Source organism: Nuphar pumila, chromosome 12 (genome assembly GCF_984573655.1).
Source record: "Nuphar pumila chromosome 12, dmNupPumi1.hap1.1, whole genome shotgun sequence".
Lineage (NCBI taxonomy): Eukaryota > Viridiplantae > Streptophyta > Magnoliopsida > Nymphaeales > Nymphaeaceae > Nuphar > Nuphar pumila.
The window spans coordinates 90,362,334-90,378,104 of record NC_143260.1 but is presented as its reverse complement, the minus strand read 5'-3'; the positions used below and the strand labels follow the sequence as shown (position 1 = coordinate 90,378,104).

At 43.2% G+C, this 15,771-nt stretch overlaps 1 long non-coding RNA gene and 1 other non-coding gene across 2 annotated transcripts; one reads left to right on the top strand and one right to left on the bottom strand.

Moving 5' to 3' along the window:
* Window positions 1-3,995: 3,995 nt before the first annotated feature.
* LOC149821172 (U12 minor spliceosomal RNA) lies at window positions 3,996-4,147 on the bottom strand. The gene has a single exon (XR_016426932.1). It is a non-coding gene; the product is annotated as a U12 minor spliceosomal RNA (small nuclear RNA).
* Window positions 4,148-4,333: 186 nt separating this feature from the next.
* LOC149821171 (uncharacterized) lies at window positions 4,334-13,883 on the top strand. Its single transcript, XR_016426514.1, has 2 exons — window positions 4,334-5,122; window positions 12,692-13,883. It is a non-coding gene; the product is annotated as an uncharacterized LOC149821171 (long non-coding RNA).
* Window positions 13,884-15,771: the final 1,888 nt, after the last annotated feature.

Below are 15,771 nucleotides of genomic sequence, written 5' to 3'. Positions count from 1 at the left end.
AGGTTTGATAGGTTATGGGGCGATGCGATGTATGCCAGAGACTTAAGTACAAACCATTTTTGAACTCAGAGGAACCAATGTGAAGAATAGGTAAACTTTATCCATCTCTAATCGTTAGAGAATTTGATCCTTGGTAGTTTGAATGAACTGAAAGATTATTTAGATTAGGGAAAAGGGAAAAATGCACCTACCATTAGTTATGGTTAATAAAAAAATCTATGAAATTTTTTTGACATTAAAAATATGACCTTTAACAATTTATCAATCACCCTCTCTTCTCCTCCAAAGTTTGATGCCTCTTTCCCTAAGTTGAACCAAACTGTTGTGGCATGGGATAATGATGATATAAAAATTAATGCATTTTAGGGATAAATAAAAAAAATAAGATAAAAAATTAAGGGAGGAATATATCAAATTGTTATCCATCTAATTGATTGACCTCCAAACTCAGGTTGGCATATAAAATACATCTTGATTGCTGGAAGGTGAAAAAGTAATGCCTTTGTACCAACAGAAGATAGGTTAGCAGTAATTACAGTAAAAATAGTTTATTTTGGGGAAAATATTGGCTACACTCTAGAGAACCATATTCTGTAGCTAAAACTCATAGATGCAAGTTTTGATGAATTTGAACCCATAGATGCCTTCAACATGGTCCATATACAAGGACCAAAATTTTGAAGCACTTCAAAAATCGGGTTATACAATACAATTGGACAATCTAAAATATGTTTTGACTAAACAAACTGTGTGGATCATATCCATAGGGCTTGACACTCAAAAAAACAAGAAAATGTGATCGAACCTATGTCACATGGGTGCGGGTGCGACACGGGTGCGGCACAATTTTAAAATTTTTGGACACGGGGACTCGGCAAAATATATATATATATATATATAATTTTATTTTATTTTATTTTTAAAATGCCACAGGTGTCTGTGCACAGTCACAGACTGTGACTGTGACTGTGCACAGGCACAGCACTGTGCACTGTGCACAGTCACAGACTGTGCACAGTGCACACTGCACAGACTGTGCACTGTGCACAGTCACAGACTGTGCACTGTGCACAGTCACAGACTGTGCACTGTGCACAGTCACAGTGTCTTTTTTTATATATTTTTTTTTAAATAAAAAATATAAAAAAATAGTTTTTTAGGGACATTTTTGGACTCGGTCAAAGTTGACCGAGTCCAAAATGTGGGCGGACTCGGCCTGGACTCGTTGACCGAGTCCGACTCGGCGTTGACCGAGTCCGGGCCGAGTCCGAAGCCGCACCCGAGTCCGCACCCGTGTCGGGGCGTGTCGACTCGGGTGCGGCACCTCCTTAGCCGAGTCCGTGTGACATAGGATCGAACATGGTTTTCTGCAAAACCTTGGGGACTAATGTTAGCTGTTTTGATGAATTATGCCAAAAAAGTTACGTTATCTTAAATTTTTTCCAAATTTTATGGATTCTTGTTTTCTAATTTTTAATGCCTGAGAGTAGAGCAACTTTTAACTCGAATAAATTATTTATCGACTGTTGTACAGGTGGAATTAAATGATGTTGTTACTAATGGGGAACAACCTACAATGGCTCAACATAACTAATTTAATGCTCAAGGAGGAAGACAGATGCATTTCGACTTAGAAACAAGTGCCTAACAGTTGACCATCAATTTACATGCATGAGTAATCTGTCTTATGGTCCCCAAATCTTCTTTATATGTTCTGAAGCACAGAGTCTCCATAATCTCATAATGTAATGGCTGGAGCAATGCCTTTGTATTGATGCTATTCTTTTGCAACATTAGATTTTAATCATCATGCCAATAGGAAAATTTCCCTTGGTCTATATAATATATAAATTTTTCACAAGCATACTCGAGAGAGAAAGTGATGGAGATGTAAATCATAGGATAAAGGTTGGGTGGATGAAATGGAAAAGTGCAACTGGAGTGTTGTGCGATCGTAGAATGCCATTGCGGTTGAAGGGAAAGTTTTATAGGACGACTATTAGGCCCGCTTTACTATATGGTACGGAATGTTGGGCTGCCAAGAGACATCATATTCAAAAAATGAGTGTAGCTGAGATGCGTATGCTTAGATGGATGTGTGGAAATACAATAAAAGATAAGATTCAGAACGAGGAGATACGTAAGAAGGTAGGTGTTGCACCCATTGAAAATAAGATGAGAGAGAATCGTTTACGGTGGTTTGGACATATTCGGCGAAGGCCTAATGATGCTCCAGTTAGAATGATGGAGAAATGGGAAAATATATTAGTTAAAAGAGGTCGGGGTAGGGGTAGGCCTAGGAAGACTTGGATGGAGATGATAGGAAAGGATATGAATGCTTTGAACCTCACCGAGGACATGGCATTGGATAGAAATGATTGGAGGAGAAGGATTCATGTGGAAGACCCAGAATGATTTTCTTTGTTGGTTCATATCACCGACCCCAATTGTTTTGGGATGAAGGCGTAGTTGTTGTTGTTGTTGTTGTTGTTTTTGTTGTTGTTGTTGTATACTCGCGAGAGAAAGTTTGATCCCCAAAATCAATTACTTTTATTTTCAAGTATGCATGCATTAATCACACTGATTATAAGGCACCAAGCACCTCCTTTTGAGTTTTCTTTTTCTCACTAAGCTATTTGTTTCTAGTTCTACCAACAATTCATGCCCCAAGGCAGCCTATTCAACCTAGTTTTCCATTACTGATCTGAAACTGTAAGTAGAGTCAACTAGTAAGTGATGAATCCACTGTTATAAAGAACTGGAAAAAGTCATGGCCACCATGACCATCTCTCATGTCACAGATTATTGATAAGCCGAACTAAACAAAGAAGTTCAAAATCTGATAATACCGAGCTCTAACAAGAAGAGAAATATAAACTGATAGAAACAGAGAGGACATAATTTCAGAAACACTATTCAAATGCAGAAAGGTCAAGTTAAGTAATGTTCATGTACCTGATTCAGTTCGGGCATTCCAGAAAAACAACTAAATCTTGCACCAGGAAATCCTCCACTAAGCTACCGAAAAAAGAAATTGCACATAGAATGTTACTAATTAGAAAAAAATCCAGTTGTCAACAACTTCCAATAGAAACCAGGTTACTTGTACATGCAATTCTTCCCAAAGAAGAAAAAGAAAAACATGGTATCATTAAGGGGGTGTGCTTGCTCAACAGAAATCTGACACAACAAAAGAAAGCAGCTCAACCTGAACAAGATTCAAATTCCAAGAAACAGCACAAGGAATCTCAAACAACACAATATTCCAATGAAGGCTGCAGCTGCAGCATAACAATGAGAGAAAAAGAGGGCTTTCTTTCAATCACCCCTAGTTAACGGGAGCAAAAGCCATGGCTCCAACTGCCTATGCTGCTTGAATTAGGATAAGCACGCACATTGACTCGGGTATGCCGAAACCCAATCATGGTTTCCGAGGGATTCAAGGCACCACTTGTCTAGAAAGAACAAGAAAAACTTGGATACCACCTCGTGGCAGCACACCGCCATCTCCCAGCTTATCCCAATTTTTTCGAATAAGTGGGTGTGTCCAAAACAAACTCCTCTCTGCCCCCATAAGGCGAATCCTGATGTGAAGGCTCGATTTCAGGAGAAAGGAAGTCACTGCTCGTTCTTGCTGCCAAAGAGGTAGTCCACCGGTCTAGTATTAATCGACACTGCCCGTAGAACTCGTCTAGAAAAGGTTGGTGAAAGGGCTGAAAGCCTGAAACTAGAGATTACATGGCTTGTTTCTTCCTACTAAGAATGTGGTTTGATCAAACAGGGCATATAAATAACGGAAGGAATAATGAGAAAAGAAGGAAAGAACACCGACATGAAAATATGAATTGAGAATGAATTCTAAATGAGATGGTTAAGAGAGAGAGAGTGAGTGACTGGGGCGGTATTCAGGATGGTATTAACCGAGATTATAATGGTTTTGACGACTTTGTCAGTAGAAAGATTTGAATAAAGGTATTGGGGGGGGGGGGTTGGGTGGGAGGCCCGCTCGGGTGAGTTCTGCAAAGTAAGCAGCGTCAACGCCCGGCCAGCCTATAGCCCCTCCATAAATTATTGCGCATCGCATGAGAGGCGCTGTGAACGGCTCTCACCGCTCACTTTGTTTTCCTTACTCATTAGTTTAAGGCAAGATTTCAAGACGGACAGCGGCCCATATTTATAACCGCATGGGACCGTCGTTTCCTCCACGCTCTTCGATATAGGACTAAAAACTCTCCACACTCACCAATTAAATTACTTTATCCGTTGCTTTCCTATATTGTTTATGATATAGTACTCTCTCTCTCTCTCTCCCATCTCCTTCCTCCCTTGACGTTCTGCCTCCTCCCAGCCACCTGAGTGAAAACCACCAGCACCATCTCCCTCATTCGCACAACCGGCCACTGCTTTGCCCGGAAGATGCATTCTCACTAACAAGCTTCCGGAAGATTACCCTTTTCCTCTGTCTCTCTCTCTCTCCGTCTTGCCAACTACCCTTTCTCCCCTACTCTCTCTTCCTTCATCATCTACCAGAAGCCATCGTGTATTTCCATCTGAGGGCTGCTGTAAACCACTGATCTAAGTGAAACCCTCACCCGACACCACTTCCCCCCCCTCCCCCTCTCATCCGGTTCCTCCTCCGGCCACCGGTGCTTTCCGGCCGGTGCCACCCCACTTCCCCATCATCCTCCACCAAGCCAGCAGATCCCTAAATCTCTCGGTGTTGATTCCCCTCTGTTTCCCGTGTCACCCCACCCCCCCTCTTTCGATTGGGTCGTCGGGCAATCCATCCGACCACCCCCAGTCCACACCAACATTCCGATGACTTCTCCAACCGGTGCATTTCTCCGTACCGCACTCTTTCTCTATGAAAAACCCTAGCAGTCATGCCTAGTTTCCCCTTTTAAATTAAAGCACCTCACGCCCTTACAACGCGTCATCCTCAGCCAGGAGACCGTTCAGCCTCGACTGCACCACCAACCCCACCGTCTCGTCGCTGCGTCCCTCGGTGCCCAAAGAGCTCTGGTGGATTCCCTGTTCCTGTTCGAGAGAAAAGGTTTCTCGTCTACCGCCTTCAGATCCTTCTGCGCCTTCATCACGAAGGCATCCTTGTCGAAGCAGCAGGGTAACTTTATCTCTCTCTCTCTCTCTCTCTCTCTCTTTGCTGATGATGAGAGGCAAGTTGCGGGGGTCGGATCGATTTTGGAGTCTCTCGTGTAGTCAGTCAATTTCGCACAACAAAAAAACTCTCTTGGAGTTAGCGAAGGGTATTAATGCTTGGGCCTTCGCGGTGTCGCTCCAGAAGTGGGGAGTTTCGGTTAGGGTCCCGTTTAGGCTATCTCAGGGATTCTTTGCATCATTATCTGGGTTCTTGGTCCGCGGTTTGTGTCGACGAGAGCTTGATATAAGGGATGTTTGGTGGTTTGTCAAGTCTCTTCACAGGGAAGCTTTGGAAGAAAATGAGATTCAAGGGTCGCTCAATGCTCCTTTCTTTCGACCCTACTCTAACAAGGATGTACTAGAGGGGTGGAATCTGGTTTGGCCGACGTGGCAACCTTCTTTCTGCAGCCTTAGGCGATGGGCGGATACGTGTCGGGCGAAGCCGGGAGACTGGTGGTGTACTGTCTGTTTCAATCGCAACTTCCGTTCAAGAGTTTTCTGTCACAGGTGTGGCTCGGATCGTTCAAAAATTCGTCATATTATTTGCCTCTCCGGCAAGTCTTGTATGCCGGAACCTTCATCACACGCCAGGCACCGGGTCCATGACCCTCGTCGACCTGTTGTATCTTTCAGTGATGTGGCGCAGGTGTGTACCATGGAGGCAGGTACCTCTTCATTTTCGGCGGTTAAGATAGGTTCGCTTTGGGTACCGTTGAAGGCATCCAGTGTCGTCTGTCCATCCCATGATGTCGGTCGTTCGTCAGAGTTATACCGCTCGTATCCTAAAGCGTCCATCGAGAAGCGTCCTTCCAAGCCGACAATCTGTCTCATCTGCCCTGATGAATTAATGAGTAAAACTGCTTTCGAGATGGAGTGTGAGTCCACTTGCGTTGAGAATTCTTCGGGCTCTATATGTTCATCCGGTTTGCCTCTTCAACTATTGGGCCGCCAGCACGATCTTGCTTCTGGGAGTTGTGTTGCATCTGTCGCTCATGATGGATCCTGGGCCCGTTCATTTTTCGATCATCATGGGAGCTTGTGTTCAGTCGATTCTACAATTCGTATTCTGACGATATTCCTACCATGCAAAGGCGTCCTGGTGTGCATGGGGTCTGCCCCAATGTATGTTTTGGGTTTTACCTGCGTGGTCTCATTGTCACCTTGCATGCTGCACCCAACTCACTTTTTGAGTTCGGCGAACTGCTTGCCCGATCAAGACGGGGGTTGTCCCATGGAGGGTATCGGAGCATCGGTTTAGGGGAACTCGGGGGACTCCTGCTTGCAACCAGTGCATCCACAATCTTGCCCAGATTCGTCAAGTTCAGGGGGTGAGTCGCAGGGGGTCGATGACTTGTTTGACATATGGGGTATGTCATTCGTCGAGGCTGTGCAGGCACTAGGAGTGCAGATTTCAATCGGGCAGCTTTCTTCGATCCAACAACAGATTGTTCCTCGAGCACGATCGGCGGTCAGGGTCACAAATAGTCTTCGTAGAGCTAAATCATTGGCCCGTTCGCAAGCCCAGATTCAGGCAGATGGCTCCAGCTGAGTTCGACGCTCAGCCAGGCAAAGGCGTACTAGGGTGTTGTCTGATTATTTATCATGAAGATGTGTATTTGGAATATTAGAGGCATGAATTGCCCCCGTAAGCAGTTGTTTTTAGCTAATTGGATTAGGTATGAAAGTCCGGATGTCTTTGCAATTTGTGAAACCAAAATGAAGGATATTCCATTAACAGTGGTATCTTTCTTATGGAGAGGTGCGGCATATGCTTTTAAGCCGTCCGTTGGGTTTGTTGGGGGAATCCTGGTTCTTTGAAAAGCTTCTCTTAAGGTGGCGATAGTAGATATTGGTATTTATTCAATCTCCCTTTCTGCAAACTTGTTGCCGTCGCTGCAAGATGTTGTTCTCACCTTTGTGTATGGTCCTGTCGTGTCTACTTCACGACCTATGTTTTGGGCTGATTTGGATCGAGTTCTGGTTACATTTGGAGCTCTTCAGTGTTTAGGAGGGGATTTCAATTGCCTGTTGTCCACGCAGGATTCTAGTTTACCGGTTCTTCTCAACCCCTCCATTAGGGGGTTTCAGGAGTTTGTTCAGCGGAACCAACTTTACTCAGTACCTCATGTGGGGGAGCAATTCTCGTGGTCAAATATGAGGTCTCGCCCTTGCTTGCGGATACTTGATCGCGTTTTTCTCTCCCCAGAACTATTTCACGCAGTTCCGGATGTCACTGCTTGTCTGCTGCCACGGACCATGTCCGATCATGGACAAATGACTGTTTTGTGGGGCGCAGGCTTCAAGGCGTGTCGTAGGTTCTTCTTTGAGGAATGGTGGCTTCGGGTGCCAGACTTTCAGCAGTTGGTAGGTCAATCGTGGGCTCAACCTGCTACGGGATCTTGGGTGGCCATCTGCATCCATGCTAAGCTTCTTCGTCTTCGGAAATGTATTAAGGAATGGCTAAGTTTTAATAACCTGAACAAGTTTAGGTTCATCGGCCAGTGGGAAGCCGAGCTCTCCGATTTGACCCAATGTCAGGTCGATCTTGTTGGTGTACCGGAGGGTCAAGTGCTTCAGTTGCAGGAGCATATCGTCGTACTCTCTGCTCTCATTGTAGAATGAAGAGCACGAGATGAGCTTAGATGGAAGTTGAGGGCAAGAGTTGCATGGTTGGCTAATGGCGATGATAATACATGATTTTTTCATATGAACGCATCAAATAAATACAGTAAGAACCAGATACTCTCGATCGAGATCGATGGATGTCAGTTTGGTCCGCACAATTGTCTGCCAGCTATTACTTCTTATTTCTCCAGGTTGTATTCGGCTGACTTAGGCGTCGGGGGTGTCATCGGCGATATGGGCAATAAGCGGTTGGCGGCAAACCAATCTGTTTCTTTGCAGGTTAGATTCACTGAAGTGGAGATTTCGAATGCTATTAGCGAACTATCGGGATAAAAGGCACCAGGACTTGATGGTTTTCACATTGACTTCTTTAAAGCATTTTGGTCAAGTGTTAAAACTGACCTGCTCCACTTGTTCGATGAATTCTATCGTAATGCAATTTGCCTAAACCATATCATGTGGCAGTCATCTCTTTGATTCCTAAGAGGCAAGGGGCGTCAGACATATCCAACTTCAGGCCGATTTCGGTGATGAATGCTCTGTATCGCATTATATCTAAGGTGTTGGCTAATCGATTGCGCGCTGTCATTGATCAACTTGTTTCTCCGAACCAGGGTGCTTTTATTCCAGGTCGAAGTTTGCAAGGATCTTTTATTTGTGCAACTGAGCTTCTTCACTCTTTACAGTCGACTGGCTCACCGCACTTCATGCTAAAATTGGATTTTCACAAGGCTTATGACAGTCTGGCATGGGATTTTCTGATTGAATCTCTAACAAATATGGGGTTTGGCAGCCGGTTTATAGCATGGGTTAAGGAGTTGGTCACAAAATCCGTATCATCAGTTTGCATCAATGGAATGAGAGTGAAAGAATTCAAGTTGGCTAGAGGTGTACGATAGGGTTGTCCTCTAGCACCTATCCTTTTTAATATCGTGGTAGATGATTTACCTATTCTCATAAAAAGGGCAGAAGAAACAGGCTTCTTGGAATCCTTGGGCATTTCTGGTTTTGTTGGTCACACAATTCAATATGCAGATGATACTTTAATATTTGGACATGCGAATGTTAATCAAATGTCTAGGTTGTGCTTCATTATTAAAGTCTTAGCTGCAATTTCAGGCCTTCGCCTGAACGAGAGTAAGTGCGCTCTAGTCTTACTCAATGCTGACCCTCTTCTCCAATCGGCTGCTGCAAGGATCTTCAACTGCCCAATATCCGACCTTCCTGTCAATTTCTTGGGTCTATCGTTGCACTCTCTGCAGCCAGCAGGAACTTCTACTTGGATGTCTACCATAGAGCGGGTGCAAGGGAGATTGCAGGCTTGGAAGGCTCGATATTTATCTTTTGCGGGACGAGTGACGCTCATTTGCCATGTTTTAGCCAGATTACTAGAGTTTCAAATGAGCATGTCTATTATATCAACGATAGTAGAGCAGACGATTAACCGTTTGCTTTCGCACTTCCTTTGGTCTGGGAATGTGTCGCACAAAAAGTACCCGCTTGTTTCTTGGCAACAGATCGTTCTCCCGAGGCAGCGAGGCGGCTTGAAGATTCCAGCTCTGAGAAAGAGGAGCATCGTTTTAGTCTTGAAGTGGGCTTGAGAAGCTTCCACATCTCAATCTTCTTGGGCTATGTTTGTTAGGCAAAAATATGGTAGTCTACATGAATCCCTTCTTTCCACACCCAGTTCAGTGTGTCACTCGTCCCTCTGGCTGGAGTGGAGGAAGACACTTCGATCCTTCAGTGGCAGAGATCTTAGGCCGGTCCATGGCCTGTCGTGGCTTCACTGGGCCATGGCGAGCGGAGATAGGTTCTCCATTAAGCAAGTTTACCATTCCTTGTTGCCGTCCGGGATGGACTGGTTTCCCAGTGATTGTATGTGGGGTAAGGGGCCAGCTCCAAGGGCAAAAGCTTTGGCGTGACTTGTGGCTCTTGATCGTGTTCAAACCCAAATTAATGTCAGGAAACGGGGGATTCAATTTCCAAGCATGTGCGTTCTTTGCGAGAAGGCTGTAGAGGACACGACTCACCTATTTTGGCTCTGCCCGGTCGTTCTAGACTTATTTTTTCAAACTTGGGGTGCGCCACTTGTTCAAACTCGTCCGTGCTCCGTTATTCGGGACCTCTTGCTTGGTCCCAGGATTGTACGACACAAAAAAAAATGGAGATTATTGTGGCGGGTTTGGTTGCTTTCAGCATGGTGGGTCATATGGACTGAAAGAAACGACATCTTTTTCAGGGGCATCAAATTCGATTTCGGAAGGCTTCGGCAACGGGTCATGTCTGATGTGTATCTGGCTCTTAAGTTACATAGTAGGGGGGAGGGGCTGATCGGCTTGTACTCTGATCTATGCACAATCACCATCTAGATTGTAGTTGTTTTGCTCTTATGTTTCTCTTTTGTCTCTCCCATCCAATATTCTGTTGGATGTATTTTGGTAATGTTGAATGGTGAATGTTCTCTCTCTCGTCATGGGCATAAGCAAGTTGATAAGACTGAACGAAATCTGGATAGCCAAGCCCTTTACACACGAACGTACCCGAGCTTGGGATGTTCGAGCTCTGAATAAGGGTATAATACCCTGCTCGGGCTTTGCTGGTGAGCTCGTCACAATCCAAGCCGAGAGCTGACTTGTTTTTAAGAAAAATTGTTTTTTAAAGATTCATAATATATAAAATATATACAATATATGCAAATTACATATATGTATAATATAATATGTAAAACAAACCTACACGAGGTGAGGTGAGTGAAGCTGAGCTTCTCTTGTTCGTGCTCGGCTCATTTATCTAAATGAGCTGCTTGTCTCGTTTTCCAGCCCTAGAGCCAATTGCCAAAAGGGTAGGTTTTTTATATATACCATCTTTATATCCAGTGCTCATTGGACTTGATTTTATCGTAAACCCCATCTGGCTACGTTTTATAACACTTCAAATCCAAGGCAATACAAAGCTAGATTTATTCCACCATAGATCTTAGATAGAGAAAACCATGTATAGATCTTTCGCCAAATTTTGTTGCCTTAATAAATTTCAAAGTTATATGGTAGGTGTCTGGGTCTTGAATGTTACCTTGAGCACTTTTGTAAACTTATGATAGATCTATGCAATAACAATTTCAAGAAAGATTATGCTACCGTAGAAAAGCAAGACTAAAAGACACAAGGGCTCTGCTCATTTGGTGAAGCAGGTCGTTCTTGTGCTTATTGTAAAGTAGTACCTACAACTATCAATGGAACTAATCTCACAAGCAACCTGTGTAATAAAAGAAAATGACCTCTAACACACCTTTCTCTTCCTTTGGTAGGAGTTGCTGCCAGACTCATAAATGTTATTCTTTGATATAACTTAGCTTCTCATAGCAGAAACAATGGATTCTCACTGTGGGCTCTACTTTTCATAATTCACACGACCCTCTTTTTTTCTCATCCACCTTTTCTTCACCTTCATGGCTCAGTTGTTCTTCACCTTTGGTAGGTGTTTACAGCTTTAGGTCAGTGTTCTGTCTGAGTCCAGATCGAGTGCAATGTGATTGCGCTTTGTTTTGTGCAGTGATCCCTTGGTTGCTTGATGTGTGGCCAGTGGTAACGGCAGCAAGACGGAAGCCTTATCCCTCTCGTTAACTGAGTCGGACGCCAATGGGTTTTAAAAACAAGAGAAGGAAGAAAAAAAATAGGCTCAGAACTCTTCTGTGTCTCCTCCTCCATACTAATTCTGTGCTCGTCGTGGACCGTAGTGTTCCTTCCGGTGGTCAGCATTTTTTTCGTCTATGGGCTAGAGGTGCTCTCTCTCTCTCTCTCTCTCTCTCTCTCTCTCTCTCTACTGAGTTTTCGATTGCCAGCAAAGGGGCCAACCGAGTGACACCTCCCTCTCTCTTGCCCTTAAAAGGGGCCAACCTAATGTCCCCTTTTCCGCCCTCGCCTCCCTCTCTCTAGCCGAAGGTCCCTCTCTGTTTTTTTTAGTATTTTTTTGGATAGATTTTGTTTGAGAAGTATTATTTGAGTACTGAATGCATCTTAATAGCTTTAGCCTTTTTTTTCCGTTTTTGGATCATGTGATGATCATGGTATGAGTAAATATCATGGGTGATCTTATTTATATGGTCTAAATATAATGGCTTGCTGCAATTTTGGAATCGCTTTCATAAGAATTGTGTGGGGTCGGTGCATAGATGATGAGCTCCTCATTTTGTTTGGGTTATGCTGGACAAAAGCTCATGTATGAACAATGAATAAATATCTTGGAGTTTTAGTCTTATTTATGTGATTTTCTGTATTTTTTCTACAATTATTCTCCAATTTTTATGGTATATAATCTTGCTTAATTACGAATTTTTGTTTTCCTGTTTGTGTACACAGTGACCTCTCGCCTCTCTGCCTTTTTTTTTTTTGCTAATTATTCCAATATGATAGGTTTTTATTTTATTTTCTTCAGAAAAAACACCTTATTTGTATGAACTGTAAAATTGAAATCAAATATATGCCCTTTTCTTTTGTTGGATGTGGAAAATGATGACGATTATACAGGAATTTACCTTTACTATGCAAACCCTTATACTTTGTGCACCATGTAACTTATTTCATTTATTAGAATTTGCATATTTCAAGTAATCAGCCTATAAGGTTGTTTGTTAATTGCAATTAGATTTCCTAATCATGGTTGTTGCCCCATGCGAGTGAGCTTCCCCAAACATTCCTTTGATTTTATAGATCTCCAACTCATGTATTAGCATCTTTGTTTCTTATAATATATGCAATAGTACATTAAGACATTTTTCATCTCATGTTTTGTTCTCCAATTTATGCTTTATTTTTTTTTCGTGATTATTGCTAAATATTTATGAAGTCTTTTTTAATTAGATTATACCAAGCTCATATGTTAGTTTGATTAGTCAAGAACTATGTCACAGGGATTCGGCTAACCAGGTGCCGCACCCGCGTCGACGCGACGCGGGTGCGATCAACGCACCTAGGATCATTTATGTAAAAAAAAAAGGACGTCGATGGAGGCTCGCCTGAAAAAGAAGAAGACAACGAGGAAAGAGAGAGGCAAGAGGGAACTCACCTGAAAGGGGGCCGGAGGGGGGCTCGCCGAGCATGGAGCTTGCTGGCAATGTGTCGCACAAAAAGTACCCGCTTGTTTCTTGGCAACAGATCGTTCTCCCGAGGCAGCGAGGCGGCTTGAAGATTCCAGCTCTGAGAAAGAGGAGCATCGTTTTAGTCTTGAAGTGGGCTTGAGAAGCTTCCACATCTCAATCTTCTTGGGCTATGTTTGTTAGGCAAAAATATGGTAGTCTACATGAATCCCTTCTTTCCACACCCAGTTCAGTGTGTCACTCGTCCCTCTGGCTGGAGTGGAGGAAGACACTTCGATCCTTCAGTGGCAGAGATCTTAGGCCGGTCCATGGCCTGTCGTGGCTTCACTGGGCCATGGCGAGCGGAGATAGGTTCTCCATTAAGCAAGTTTACCATTCCTTGTTGCCGTCCGGGATGGACTGGTTTCCCAGTGATTGTATGTGGGGTAAGGGGCCAGCTCCAAGGGCAAAAGCTTTGGCGTGACTTGTGGCTCTTGATCGTGTTCAAACCCAAATTAATGTCAGGAAACGGGGGATTCAATTTCCAAGCATGTGCGTTCTTTGCGAGAAGGCTGTAGAGGACACGACTCACCTATTTTGGCTCTGCCCGGTCGTTCTAGACTTATTTTTTCAAACTTGGGGTGCGCCACTTGTTCAAACTCGTCCGTGCTCCGTTATTCGGGACCTCTTGCTTGGTCCCAGGATTGTACGACACAAAAAAAAATGGAGATTATTGTGGCGGGTTTGGTTGCTTTCAGCATGGTGGGTCATATGGACTGAAAGAAACGACATCTTTTTCAGGGGCATCAAATTCGATTTCGGAAGGCTTCGGCAACGGGTCATGTCTGATGTGTATCTGGCTCTTAAGTTACATAGTAGGGGGGAGGGGCTGATCGGCTTGTACTCTGATCTATGCACAATCACCATCTAGATTGTAGTTGTTTTGCTCTTATGTTTCTCTTTTGTCTCTCCCATCCAATATTCTGTTGGATGTATTTTGGTAATGTTGAATGGTGAATGTTCTCTCTCTCGTCATGGGCATAAGCAAGTTGATAAGACTGAACGAAATCTGGATAGCCAAGCCCTTTACACACGAACGTACCCGAGCTTGGGATGTTCGAGCTCTGAATAAGGGTATAATACCCTGCTCGGGCTTTGCTGGTGAGCTCGTCACAATCCAAGCCGAGAGCTGACTTGTTTTTAAGAAAAATTGTTTTTTAAAGATTCATAATATATAAAATATATACAATATATGCAAATTACATATATGTATAATATAATATGTAAAACAAACCTACACGAGGTGAGGTGAGTGAAGCTGAGCTTCTCTTGTTCGTGCTCGGCTCATTTATCTAAATGAGCTGCTTGTCTCGTTTTCCAGCCCTAGAGCCAATTGCCAAAAGGGTAGGTTTTTTATATATACCATCTTTATATCCAGTGCTCATTGGACTTGATTTTATCGTAAACCCCATCTGGCTACGTTTTATAACACTTCAAATCCAAGGCAATACAAAGCTAGATTTATTCCACCATAGATCTTAGATAGAGAAAACCATGTATAGATCTTTCGCCAAATTTTGTTGCCTTAATAAATTTCAAAGTTATATGGTAGGTGTCTGGGTCTTGAATGTTACCTTGAGCACTTTTGTAAACTTATGATAGATCTATGCAATAACAATTTCAAGAAAGATTATGCTACCGTAGAAAAGCAAGACTAAAAGACACAAGGGCTCTGCTCATTTGGTGAAGCAGGTCGTTCTTGTGCTTATTGTAAAGTAGTACCTACAACTATCAATGGAACTAATCTCACAAGCAACCTGTGTAATAAAAGAAAATGACCTCTAACACACCTTTCTCTTCCTTTGGTAGGAGTTGCTGCCAGACTCATAAATGTTATTCTTTGATATAACTTAGCTTCTCATAGCAGAAACAATGGATTCTCACTGTGGGCTCTACTTTTCATAATTCACACGACCCTCTTTTTTTCTCATCCACCTTTTCTTCACCTTCATGGCTCAGTTGTTCTTCACCTTTGGTAGGTGTTTACAGCTTTAGGTCAGTGTTCTGTCTGAGTCCAGATCGAGTGCAATGTGATTGCGCTTTGTTTTGTGCAGTGATCCCTTGGTTGCTTGATGTGTGGCCAGTGGTAACGGCAGCAAGACGGAAGCCTTATCCCTCTCGTTAACTGAGTCGGACGCCAATGGGTTTTAAAAACAAGAGAAGGAAGAAAAAAAATAGGCTCAGAACTCTTCTGTGTCTCCTCCTCCATACTAATTCTGTGCTCGTCGTGGACCGTAGTGTTCCTTCCGGTGGTCAGCATTTTTTTCGTCTATGGGCTAGAGGTGCTCTCTCTCTCTCTCTCTCTCTCTCTCTCTCTCTCTCTCTCTCTCTCTCTCTCTCTCTCTACTGAGTTTTCGATTGCCAGCAAAGGGGCCAACCGAGTGACACCTCCCTCTCTCTTGCCCTTAAAAGGGGCCAACCTAATGTCCCCTTTTCCGCCCTCGCCTCCCTCTCTCTAGCCGAAGGTCCCTCTCTGTTTTTTTTAGTATTTTTTTGGATAGATTTTGTTTGAGAAGTATTATTTGAGTACTGAATGCATCTTAATAGCTTTAGCCTTTTTTTTCCGTTTTTGGATCATGTGATGATCATGGTATGAGTAAATATCATGGGTGATCTTATTTATATGGTCTAAATATAATGGCTTGCTGCAATTTTGGAATCGCTTTCATAAGAATTGTGTGGGGTCGGTGCATAGATGATGAGCTCCTCATTTTGTTTGGGTTATGCTGGACAAAAGCTCATGTATGAACAATGAATAAATATCTTGGAGTTTTAGTCTTATTTATGTGATTTTCTGTATTTTTTCTACAATTATTCTCCAATTTTTATGGTATATAATCTTGCTTAATTACGAA